Below are 12,019 nucleotides of genomic sequence, written 5' to 3'. Positions count from 1 at the left end.
GGGACAGCGGTTTGCAACCTTTTTTCATTTGCAGAGCCCTGAACAATTTTGAATGGAGGTGGGGACCCCTTGCACACAGATGTAGTGTGCAGCCCCCCAGGGATCTGCAGACCACAGGTTGAAAACCACTGGTCTGGAGGACGCTTAGCCCCCCAGCCAGGCAAGACAATGGGATGCGGGGCACAGGGCTCTATGCTGGTCCAACAGTTTTTTTGGCATTGAAATGAGCCACAACTTGGTTTTAGAGAGGTGCATGGCACTGCCTGGCACCAGGGAAGACCCCCCCCCCATGGCAGTACCCCTGATACATTTTCTACTGTCAGCATCTTGGGATGAATCTATTGCCAAGAAGCATTTCTTTAGTGGGAAGGTAGAGGCTCTGTGGTCGTGGAGCCAGACCTTCTGAGGTCTGCCCCGTCTCTGCTGTTGACTGAGTGGGTGGCCTTGGGCAAAGCACTTCCCCTCTCTGGCCTGGGGGTTCTGTAACTGTGCAAGGGGGAGACTGTTGCATGGGGGTGTTGAGGGCCCCAAGTAGTAATGCACTTGCCCAATACCCTGGGATTAATTCAGGACCCATGTAAAGTGCTTTGAGATCTTTGCATGGAGGACACCGGCACAAGGCAAAGCCTCAGTAAAGGTTTTTTAATAATAATAACATTATGTTGACTGGGACTGAATAATTTGCTTGCTCTGTGGGTTTTCTAAGAATAAGAAATATTCCTACAATAAATGCAGTGCCTCAGTCACCGTGGGTGTACATTGGCACAGAGCCATTCCAGTCGATGTGGGAGGACATCTCTGCAAGGTGCGTCCTTTGGAAAGGGGCATTGCTCCCTGTGATGGGGTGGACTGGGTCAGGAAACCCCCTGCTGGAGGCCTTGCAGCCCTGCCTCACCCCACCCCACAAAAGGGCAGAAGAAAGGTCCTCCAAGCTGCCTAGAGCGGCTGTGTGAGAAGCAGCCAATCAGGGCCCAGCAGGCTAGTATAAGAGGAGCTGCAGGGCTAGCATGAGTTTAGTTCCTTGCTAGAGCTAGAGGAGAATGGATGGTGTTGCTGGGGCCCCATCAGGACAAGGCCTTGAGACAAGTGTGAAGAATGAACAGAGGATGTGAGGAAGTGGTTCTGGGAATTGTAGAAGTGATACAGTTTATTTAAAGGGATGTGGTGGACTGCTGGACTGATTAAGGAGTGAGCTCAGGAATAGGGCTGCAGATAGAGACATTACTGAGGGCTTTGAGATAGGCCTGGTGGCACTTGTGTCCTGGAAGGGGTTTGATTGTGGTTAAAATAAGAATGGCCGTATTGGGTCAGACCAAAGGTCCATCCAGCCCAGTATCCTGTCTACCGACACTGGCCAATGCCAGGTGCCCCAGAGGGAGTGAACCTAACAGGTAATGATCAAGTGATCTCTCTCCTGCCATCCATCTCCACCCTCTGACAAACAGAGGCTAGGGACACCATTCCTTACCCATCCTTGCTAATAGCCATTAATGGACTTAACCTCCATGAATTTATCTAGTTCTCTTTTAAACACTGTTATAGTCCTAGCCTTCACAACCTCCTCAGGCAAGGAGTTCCACAGGTTGACTGTGTGCTGTGTGAAGAAGAACTTCCTTTTATTTGTTTTAAACCTGCTGCCTAATTTCATTTGGTGGCCCCTAGTTCTTAAATTATGGGAACAAGTAAATAACTTTTCCTTATTCACTTTCTTCACACCACTCATGATTTTATATTCCTCTATCATATCCCCCCTTAGTCTCCTCTTTTCCAAGCTGAAAAGTCCTAGCCTCTTTAATCTCTCCTCATATGGGACCTGTTCCAACCCCCTAATCATTTTAGTTGCCCTTCTCTGAACCTTTTCTAATGCCAGTATATCTTTTTTGAGATGAGGAGACCACATCTGTACGCAGTTTTCAAGATGTGGGCATACCATGGATTTATATAAGGGAAATAAGATATTCTCCATCTTATTCTCTATCCCTTTCTTAATGATTCCTAACATCCTGTTTGCTTTTTTGACTGCCACTGCACACTGCGTGGACATCTTCAGAGAACTATCCACGATAACTCCAAGATCTTTCCTGATTAGTTGTAGCTAAATTAGCCCCCATTATATTGTATGTATAGTTGGGGTTATTTTTTTTCTAATGTGCATTACTTTACATTTATCCACATTAAATTTCATTTGCCATTTTGTTGCCCAATCACTTAATTTTGTGAGCTCTTTTTGAAATTCTTCAGTCTGCTTTGGTCTTAACTATCTTGAACAGCTTAGTATCATCTGCAAACTTTTCCACCTCACTGTTTACCCCTTTCTCCAGATCATTTATGAATAAGTTGAATAGGATTGGTCCTAGGACTGACCCTTGGGGAACACCACTATTTACCCCTCTCCATTCTGAAAATGTATCATTTATTCCTACCCTTTGTTCCCTGTCTTTTTAAGCAGTTCTCAATCCATGAAAGGATCTTCCCTCTTATGTGATGACAACTTAATTTAGGTAAGACTCTTTCGCGAGGGACCTTGTCAAAGGCTTTCTGGAAATCTAAGTACACTATGTCTACTGGATCTCCCTTCTCCACATGTTTGTTGACCCCTTCAAAGAACTCTAATAGATCAGTAAGACCGGATTTCTCTTTACAGAAACCATGTTGACTTTTGCCCAACAATTTATGTTCTTCTATGTGTCTGACAATTTTATTCTTATTGTTTCAACTAATTTGCCCAGTACTGACGTTAGACTTACCAGTCTGTAATTGCCGGGATCACCTCTAAAGCCCATTTTAAATATTGGCATTACATTAGCTATCTTCCAGTCATTGGGTACAGAAGCTGATTTAAAGGACAGGTTACAAACCATACTTAATAATTCTGTAATTTCACATTTGAATTCTTTCAGAACTCTTGGGTGAATGCCATCTGGTCTTGGTGACTTGTTACTGTTAAGTTTATTAATTAATTCCAAAGCTTCCTCTAGTGACACTTCAATCTGACAATTCCTCAGATTTGTCACCTACAAAGGACGGCTCAGGTTTGGGAATCTCCTGAACATCCTCAGCCGTGAAGACTGAAGCAAAGAATTCATTTAGTTTCTCCGCAATGACTTTATCATCTTTAAGTGCTCCTTTTTCATCTTGATCGTCCAGGGGCCCCACTGGTGGTTTAGCAGGCTTCCTGCTTCTGATGTACTTAAAACACATCAGTAAGGGCTGAAGGGTCTGACCCTAGGTATTTTCAGATTTAAGGAATTGGACCAATCCCCTGGGAGGCTAAAGTTCTGTTTATTCTCAGAACAGATACAGCAGCAAGGCAAGCTTCCCTTCCCCACACCCTGGCAATGTGCCTTGCTCATGCCATGGAAGAAACCAATTCTAGAAATGGATGGGGAATCTTGGTGACCCATTCACTCCTTGACCTTTCTGCCAAGGTAGCAAATACGGGTACCAATTTTAGGACTATTTATGATGGCAGGTTTTGTAACACTTTTCTACAGGGAAATGGGCTGACAGCCAACAACACATTCACTTTTTATTTGTTTCATTTGCTTAGTTGTGTTTTTGCTTTAGATTATGTGCCCATCAATCTCTGGAGACAACAGTGGTATTAATAGGATGATAGAGTGACAAGGTGGGAGAGATAATATATTTTATTGGCTCAACTTCTGTTGGTGAGAGAGACATGCTTTTGAGTTTACACAGAGCTCTCTTTCAGGTCTGGGAAAGGTACTCTCAGCATCACAGTTAAATGTAAGGTGGAACAGATTGTTTAGCATAAGTAGTTAGCACATATTGTAAGGGACCATTCAAGGTTGTGTGGCCTGTTAACACCTCTCCAGTCATAACATGAAAAAAGGGAGTTTGTAGGTTACAGGTTGTTGTAATGAGCCATAAATCCATTGTCTTGATTGAGACCATGATTTTTAGTGTCTAGCAAAGTTGAGAATTTAAGCTCCCAGGCTTGTCTTTTGAAGGTTTTGGGAAGGTTTCCTTTGAGGATGAGGACTGATAGGTCAGATGCAGAGTGGTTGCTTTGTGAAAAGTGTTCACCCACAAGTGATAGGGTGTTTTTGTCTTATCATTTTCTTGTGGGTTCATTCAAGACCACAGTGATTGTCTGCTTTCACCCCCATAGTTGTTGGGGCAACTCTGTTAATGAACTTCTTGAATGCAATGCGTTCATCTTTGGTGGCTTCTCGTGTGTCTGGTATGTCCATTCCTTCAACTGATATGCTAATTAGTTCATTCACATGATCAGGCAGAAGGCGACTTCTTTCAGAACACAAAATTCTATTCAGTGATGAAAAAGAACACTCAACTGTAGCTGTTGTGACTGGGAGTAGCAAGAAATGATTTCCTACTTCTTTCATCCCAGGAAACAGAACACAAAGATTGGGTTGAGCCACTAGTGATGATAAAAAAAAAAGAAGTTGAAGTCAAATCTTCATTCATTCGTCGTATGATACTCCACTCTGTGTTCAAATTCTCTATTCTGTCCTGATCACATGGCAGCCCCATTGCTGGTAGTGCCTCACTCCACTCAACTCAGGGGCGGCTCTAGGCACCAGCAAAGCAAGCACCTGCTTGGGGCAGCCCATTTGCAGGGGCGGCAGGGATCCAGCATGGGAGCTGAGAACCAACAGGGGGCTCTGGGAGCTGTAGTTCCTTGGTTAGCTCCCTGCCTATAGAGCCAGCCATGGAGCAGGGAAAGAACTACATTTCCCAGCATTCCCTTGGCCACTACCAACAGGAAAGGAAGGAGGGGGACCTTATGCGGCAGCGTGCTGTGAGTGGAGAGTTGCACTGTGAATGGTAGGGAGACCATAGTTTAACATTCAAAAAACAGGACACTCCACGGGGAGGGAAGCCCCACCCTGCCACCATCCACTCCCTCCGACTGCCCCCCACAGAAACCCCAACCCATCCAACCTCCCCCGCTCCTTGTCCCCTGATCACCCCCTCCCGGGACCCCTGCCCCCAACTGCCCCCCAGGATCCCACCCCTCCATCTAAGCCTCCCTTCTCCTCGTCCCCCAACTGCCCCCTCCTGAGACCCCCCCAACTTCCCCCCAGGACCCCACCCCCTACCTGTCCCCTGACAAACCCCTGGGACTCCCATGCCTATCCAACCGCTGCCTGTCCCCTGACTGCCCCGCGAACCCCTGACCCATCTAACCCCCCTGAACCTCCACCCCATCCAACCCCCCCTGCTCCCTGTCCCTTGACTGCCTCCCCCAGAACCCTTTACCCCTTCTCCAACCCCTCAGCCCCCATACCGTGCCACTCAGACCAGCGTGTCTGGCTCCATGCAGCGCCAGACACGCTGCTGCATACATGCTGCCGTGCTCCCCCGCCGAGCCCACAGCCCCTCCCCCGCCAACACACATACACCCAGCACCTGCCTTCCAGATTTGAACACCTCAAAATTCAGGAGTGCTCAAGCTCAGTTTGGGCAGCTGTTACTTCATTTCTCCCAAATCAAATATACTGATCCACTGTAACTTGCTGTAGAAAAAGTAGGATAAAATTGAGCAAGAAATGCTTCCCAGTGGTTATTAGGACTGGAATTGCTATTTTCAACAGCCATTGCCTTTTTTGTTTGTTTGTTTAAAAGGAAGACAGTGATATTGCATTGGCAAATTCCCCATAGAAAGAAAGAGTGGAACAAAAGAATAATAAAGGCACCTCAACTTTTCCTCATTTATGGAGGACAGTCTTATATATGCATCCAGATATCCTCCAATCACACAAGCTGAAAATTGTTCCACTTTTCTGCAGTTCCGTTACCATATAGGACCCAATCCTGTCTGTGTTTTGTGCACATCCAAAATTCCTGCTGAATGACCTGCCCTGGGAGCGAGTTACCAGTGACCCAGGGCTGCGGCGGAAGGAGGGTGCAGGTGGAGGGTGGGGGAGAGCCCAGGACTGGGGCACCAGAGGGGTGGGGGGAGGGCACTGGCGGGGGGGAAAGGGGGAAGCCCAGTACTGGGGCGGCAGGGTGTGTGTGTGTGGGAGAGTCCAGGGCTGGGGCATCAGGGGGGGTGCAGGGGGAAGCCCAGGGCTGGGACGGGGGACAGCCAAAAATGTTTTTGCTTGGGGCAGCAAAAAACCTAGAGCCAGCCCTGACTCAACTGTTGGTGTTTTATAGGACAGGGATCTGTAAAAGCTACGTAGAGGTTGAGTAGAATCTAGAAGTCTCTGTTGTAGATTTTTAAGAATCAAGACTAAGCACTTAGACCTGATTATCTGTGATTTCAGCTGCAGTGGTCACTTAACAAAACAAAAGACTAACTATGGAGCCTAATCAGCTCTGTCTTTAAATGGGGGAGAGGGACAGGTCCCCACCCTCTCTCTTGATGCCCTCAACCAACACAGGCTAAGTACAGTTCTACTGCCCTTTACTCGTACAATAAAAACATTTAATTCTCTCCCCGCCACCCTCCTGCACACACATTCAAGTGATTTGTAACCCAACCCCAGCCAAAATCTATCACTTGGGCAACCCAGCTCTGTTTGCTGGATACCTAGGTAGATTAGGTGTGACTGTAAATACAATCTGGTCCTGAAGCCTTTCCCCCCAGCTCATCACTATCTGTCAGGGAAAGCTCATTTAGACTTTGCTTACAAATCATCATTTGAAATTATTAGATTGGCCAACATCACCGAAATGAATGCACTGACATTAGCTTCCTTATACAGCTGTTTTTTATGACAGTCTATGTTCATACTTTTCAAATCTATTATACTTTCAGATACACATATTTTTATCAGACACTGTATATGCTTTTAAAGTGTATTAATGTTTCAATTTCAATTCAATTTTCCAAACAGTCACTAAATTGGCATGTAACTAGTTCACAAAACTGGGGGGGAGTGTTGGGGAAATTCAGGAGGGGTGTAGGGAAATCACTGTGTGTAGGACCCTTGGATCTTGAAAGGTATGCTGTGGGGAGTGTTGATTATTGTAGCAGTAGAGATATGTCTGCAGGTTTTGCATCTGTTCTGGCAGGGTCGGGTGCTGCTTTGAGTTGGTGTGTCCTGGTCTGAGGGAACTTGCTTCTGATGAGCTTGGCAAGGCTGAGGGGTTGTCTGAAGGCCAGAAGAGAGGGTTCAGGAAAGATTTCTTTCAGGATGGGGTTTCCATTGAGTATGGGTTGTACTTGTTTGATACCCTGTGTGGGTTCCAATGTGGGATGGTAGATGACAAGTAGGGGTGTGCAGTCAGAGGGGGTTTTATTTCTGTATTGAAGTGGGTTATCTTAGCCCATTCCATGATGTCTATCCAAATACCCCATCTCAGACAGGTGGTGAAAGGGTTCATGTGGGCCCAAGAGGCCAATTAACACACCTGGTTACAACCTGAGGGGGACCAGACCTAATTAAAGATGAAAGCCAGCTGGGTGGAACTATAAAGAGGAAATCTGGGGAGGGAAGAATTCTAAGTCATTTGCTTGGCAGTAGAGACCTGAGGGAAACCAGCCAGCAGAAAGCTTGGGGTGGGGTGGTAAGGGAAGATGTTTGAAAGACCTAGGATTGAAGCAAGCTCCTATGGTTGACCCTGACACAAGGGAAGCAACCAGACCTCTGGGGAGAAGTCCAGGGAGGTCTGATAATTACACAGAGCCCAGGAAGGGGGTGGGGAGTAGGGGAAAGGCCTGAAGGTAGGAAGAAGTCTGTGGAGGCAGTGGCAAGGTATATGATGGAGCAGACCTTGGCTGTTCATCCTAGGATCCCTGGGCTCTGGAGATGATATCCCTATCTTATGGGTTTAGAGCAGTGGCTCTCAATCTTTCCAGGCCACTGCACCCCTTTCAAGAGTCTGAGAATACGTCTGTACTACCGCCAGATTGGCGGGTAGTGTTCAATGTATTGGGGATTGATTTATCGCATCTCGTCGGGACACGATAAATCGATCCGCTAATTGACGCCCATACTCCACCTCAGCAGGAGGAGTAAGCGGAGTCAACGGGGGAGCCGCGGCAGTTGACTCACCACCATGAGGACAGCCAGGTAAGTCAAACTAAGATACTTCGACTGCGTCGCTGAAGTTGCGTATCTTAGTTTGAAACACCTCCCAACCCCTCACTAATATAGCCCAGGCCTGATTTGTCTTGTGTACCGCCAAGTTACACCTCACTTAAACTACTTGCTTACACAATCAGACACAAAAATACAGATGTATCACAGCACACTATTACTGAAAACTTGCTTCCTTTCTCATTTCTACCATATAATAAAATAAATGGATTGGAATATAAATATTGTACTTACATTTCAGTGTATATAGATCTGTATAAACAAGTCATTGTATGAAATTTTAGTTTGTGCTGACTTCGCTAGTGCTTTTTATGTAGCCTGTTGTAAAACTAGGCAAATATCTAGAGGAGTTGATGTACCCCTGGAAACATCTGTGTACATGTACCCCTGGTTGAGAACCACTGGTTTAGACCATGGCACCTCACCATAGTATCTGAACACCTTCCGTGTACAATCAATAGAGCAGTGCCTAGAGGACTTCAGAGTCTCTGTCACTTCTCCCTTCTTGAGGCCAAAACTCTGCTTGGGTGTTTTTATTTGAAATTGTTAGATGTTGTTAGTTTAGTTCTTGCTGTTTAGGCTGATTGTGTGTCTGTCTCTCTTGAAATTTAAACACCTCCTTCCTGACTCTTTGATCAAATCAGGAAAGAGAAATTTCTGTTCCATGGAAACTTTCAAGGTTTTGAATGTTCATCCAGTCAGCTCTAGAAGTGACTGAAAACCAAGTGCCCTCCATCGATGATAATCGGACATGCCACTCCCAAGAGTTCAAATCTAGGGACTGCTAGCCAGTAAGCCACTTGATCTCAACTGCTTGCCTAATCCATAATGAAGAGTTGTCTGCCTTAGAAGTCAAGAGCCAAAGCATATACAGTGGTATAGATCAGAACGAACATTATGAATCATACCCAGCAATTGACAGTGTAATCTACAGAGTACAGTTCTTCTATGCTCCATTAGGCGAGCAGACTGCCATATTCTGCAATAGCAGAAGGTTCCAAATTGCCTTTAAGGTTAGCCAAATCAGCTCACAAGTCCTCCACGGCCACCCACAACAATTACATGGGAAAGTGCAATGCATGTGCAGTGGGGATACATAATCCCAAGCACTGTGGGAACATGTTTTGGCAAGGTCTAAGAAAATTCATTAAACAGAATGTTCTATAGCACTCAGTGAGAACAGGTGAGAGACAAAGGTGCCATCTGTGAAGTTGTTTTTGAGATGTGGACACCTGTCACACTGGGAACTGGATCCAGACTCAAGCTCATTTCACACAGGCCATCTGCAATCTCTTTCAGTATTACTGCCCTGAGTTACCTTTGAACTGGCAAATGTGAGGGTGCAGGGTATAACTGAGGGCAGAAATTTGCCTGTGGAAACTTCCTTATGGATGATAAGGCAAAAGAATGAAAGAACCCAGCTTGACTCTCAGATTCCAGGTCAGCCATTAGAGAGGCGAAGGGGAAAAAAAACAACCACCCAACCCACCAGTTTTTACTTGCACCATGAGCAAAACTGATCTGGAGTAATGGAGAGATTGAACATGGAAACCCACAGTGCCACTTTTATAGCATCACTTGTCAGAACAGAGCCACATTTTAAGGCTTTCCTCACCAACACATTCTCTATATGTTGAAGGGGCAGCTTACAATGTCTTGGAACGTTCCCTCTTTTATAGCATGTGCCATTCAAGTTGCTGGCATATGCTACCCATTGAAATAGATAGAGTTTGTCTCTCTTGGATGTGTTCCTTGGAGAATAAATGGTCCAGCATATTAAAACTCTGAGCCATGAAAATCAGAGTTGTTTGAAAAATATCTGCCGTGGACATATTCCAGTGGCTGTGGTTTATTGAAGTTGGGGTGACTTTTTTTTCCCTACTACTCACAGGTCTCTGGTCATAGGGAACAAGGTTATTTTTATAATTACCCATGTGTATTTGGGCTGCATCCAGGAGACCTCTGAAATAGTAGAAAGCAAAAAATAAATAAATCTTTTCCCTAAATCAAAAGAGTAGAGCCAGCGGTCAGTCACACTCCTAGCAGCCACTGCAAAGTGCCAGGCAGTGCAGTCATAACCATTAATATTAGTTCTTATATTGCTCTTTACATCCTCAAAACCTCCTACAAACAAGAATTCACTAAGCCCCACAACAGTCCTGTAGGTGAAGTATCCTGGGAGGTAGATGACTGTTGCAGATTCATCCCTCTTGGTGGGAGGATAGATTAACTAGCTCCTCTGCCCCAAAAGGACCAAAGCTAAGCCTTGGCTTCAAGCTGCTTCTGGTCTGACCAGGACAAAGGTATAATTGTCACCCTTCCCCTCCCCAATCCTAGTCCAAAAATGAGATTTGGAGTATGCCCACCTACATGCGTGGCGCCTTTAAATGAGTTTGGTGATTGTCGTGGTGGCCACAAGGTCCTACTGCAGCCTGGATGCGCACATTAGGAATCTAGAGTGAGAGCTATTTCAATTGGGCAAATGCACAAAAGCCTACTTATTAATATGTTTGCAGATGAAACTGGCAAGATCACTGGGCTGCTCTTTGTGGGGTCTGTAGTTCATCGACATTTGGTTGGGTGATGTTTGTGATGGGTTGCCCACAGGGCACCACCTGATGTATGGGGATACCACTCAGCCTGCCTGTTCCACCAGCCTGGGCTCCCTCACCCTGTCCTAAGCCAGGTCCTGAAGCCTCCTCTGGCACACACACAGGTAAGGCCACACCCAATTGCAGAAAGACAGACACTGAGATCAGCGCTGCGTGGGAAGACTCAGCTTGGGGATTGGCCAGCACTCAAGTACACACTCCCTCTGGAATGTATACCCAAAATTATATTGTCTTGCACTGTACAGAAATCTGTATAGCATAAGCTCATGGAAATCACCCCCTCACTCAATGTGGAGGAAGATAGGCACAATTTTTGCCCCCCAGTTATGAATTGCACAAACTGGTTTATAGAAAACAAAGACGTTTATTAACTACAAAGGATAGATTTTAAGTGATTAGAAGGGATAGCAAGCAGATTACTGAGCAACTAAAGCAAACATGCAAATTAAACTTAATACACTAAAGAAACTGGCTACAAGTAGCAATTTATCACCCTAAATGTTGTTTAAAGTGGGTTGCAGAGATTCTTGAAGACAAACTGCTCTTATGTGCAGCTTAGAACTCCAGATATTCTTTTCACAGGCCAGACACCACCTAGCCTGGGTCCAGTCCTTTCTTCCCCAGATCAGCCTTAGGTGTTTTCAGCAATCATCTTGGGTGGTGATTCAGTGAAGAACCAACCTAGATTAACTGACTTCCCTGCCTTAAATAGGATTTACATAGGGCGGGAATCCTCTGTTTCCCAGTTTGGTCCCTCCCTCCCTCTTAGTGGAAAAATACTAGTAGGCCAAGATGAGGTCCAGTACCATGTGACATGATCACATGACCCTGAAGTGTCAAAGCAGCATCCCAGGAAGCTTCTCAGGAAGATGGGAGATTAGCCTCTTCAGAGTCCTATTGTTCTCCTAATGGCCCATCCAGGCTGATTGCCTACTGTCTGGTGGTTGTTCCCCAGGTGCAAACCCAATTGTAATTGTTATAGTCACTATGCCTAACTTGACATGATACATGCATACAAATAAGATAATCATAGTCACTACATCATAACCTTTCCAATGAGAACTCACATGATCCATCTTGCATAAAACATATCTTAGATATGCCATATTGAGATATTGTTATATCTATGAAGAACATGGGGCATAGTCTCAATGTTTTCATCTGCAAAAATATTTATGAACAATTAGTGTTGTCACCATCAACGAGTGCAAGTGGTGGAAAGCACAGATAACCTGTAAAATATTTAGAGAAAGATGAGCACACAATTAAGCCGTGCTAAGGCAGCCTCGAGAACCCAAAGCAAGAGGCCTGGTTCATTAAGTCCAGCTAATAAACTAGACTGATAGGGCCCTTGGACTGCACCCTCTGCAGATA

Source organism: Mauremys mutica, chromosome 1, assembly GCF_020497125.1.
Source record: "Mauremys mutica isolate MM-2020 ecotype Southern chromosome 1, ASM2049712v1, whole genome shotgun sequence".
Lineage (NCBI taxonomy): Eukaryota > Metazoa > Chordata > Testudines > Geoemydidae > Mauremys > Mauremys mutica.
The sequence above is the reverse complement of the archived record's forward strand: the minus strand, read 5'-3'. Positions refer to the sequence as shown.